At 34.5% G+C, this 1,111-nt stretch overlaps 1 protein-coding gene across 1 annotated transcript in view; it reads right to left on the bottom strand.

Moving 5' to 3' along the window:
• The window catches only part of SNTG1 (syntrophin gamma 1), a 602,694-nt gene that overhangs the window by 84,091 nt on the left and 517,492 nt on the right, over positions 1 to 1,111 (bottom strand). The window lies entirely within an intron of this gene.

Raw genomic sequence — 1,111 nt, 5'->3', positions numbered from 1 at the left:
TGTGTGTGTGTGTGTGCCTTTATGTTAACTTAATGTCTGTATCACCTTAATGAAATGTAAACTCAATGAAACCAGAAACTTCTTCTGCTTTTTTCCCCCAACCACATAAGAAGTGCTTAGCAGATTATCTGGTGTACATCAAATATTCAACCATTGTCCATTATAAAAATCAAAGAGTCATAGTTGTGATGTCTGATGGAACAAATGAGGAAGTATCTAAACAGCAAAAGTCAGAGGTTGGCTAAAAAAATATGGCCAGATGATGGGACAGATGAAATCTATCAAAAAATCAACGTTCATTTCTAAGTATATTGATTTATGTATAAAAAACCTTGACATATTTTTACATGAAAAAGTTATAGGCCATAAAATTCTAATAGTGCAAACAATTTTTAAAAGAGAAATAAACATATTCTTACTCTGTCCCTTAAAATTGTCCTTACATTGTCCTTATTTCAAGTATTATGATAAACTACATTGTCTTTAACATTCGAACAGCTTTTTGTTTGTTTTTGTTTGTTTGTTTCTTTAAGAGAGGGTTACAAAGACCATGTAGCTACTTGGAAAGTGGTTACGAAATAATGTGAGTCTAAACACGAATACAGAAATGCATGCTGGATTACTACTGTGACAAGGATCCGTTGCTGTAGGGCTGGGGAATGGCTTGCAGGGGAGTGAACTTCTGGGTTTCTTTCTGTACCTTTTCTCTCTCCCTCTCTCTCATCCTGCCCTCCTCCCTTCCTTTCTTCCCTGTCCCCTCTTTCTCTCTAATTCTTTGTTCTTAATGCCGCCATTTAAAAAAATCAGTTAGAATCGCATTCAATTACATTCAATTAGAATTTCATTAGCCATTTTGGTAATTATTTTTTTAAAAACTGGAGTTGAGTATGTTCTTTTTCTTTAGACACCAGCACATCTTTTTGAAGTTGCCAGCACCTTCTTTACTAACAATCAAGTCAAGTGGCTCAGAGTTATTCTTCCTCCATAAATCCCTAAATAGAACTAAAACCATACCCGGTGATGAGAAACAATGACCTATATTTTATTTAGCTCTTGTGCCACTGTGAGTGTCAGTTTTAATCTAGGATTATTTATAGGGAAGAAAAATTAT

Source organism: Suricata suricatta, chromosome 15 (assembly GCF_006229205.1).
Source record: "Suricata suricatta isolate VVHF042 chromosome 15, meerkat_22Aug2017_6uvM2_HiC, whole genome shotgun sequence".
NCBI lineage: Eukaryota > Metazoa > Chordata > Mammalia > Carnivora > Herpestidae > Suricata > Suricata suricatta.
The sequence above is the reverse complement of the archived record's forward strand: the minus strand, read 5'-3'. Positions and strand labels throughout refer to the sequence as shown.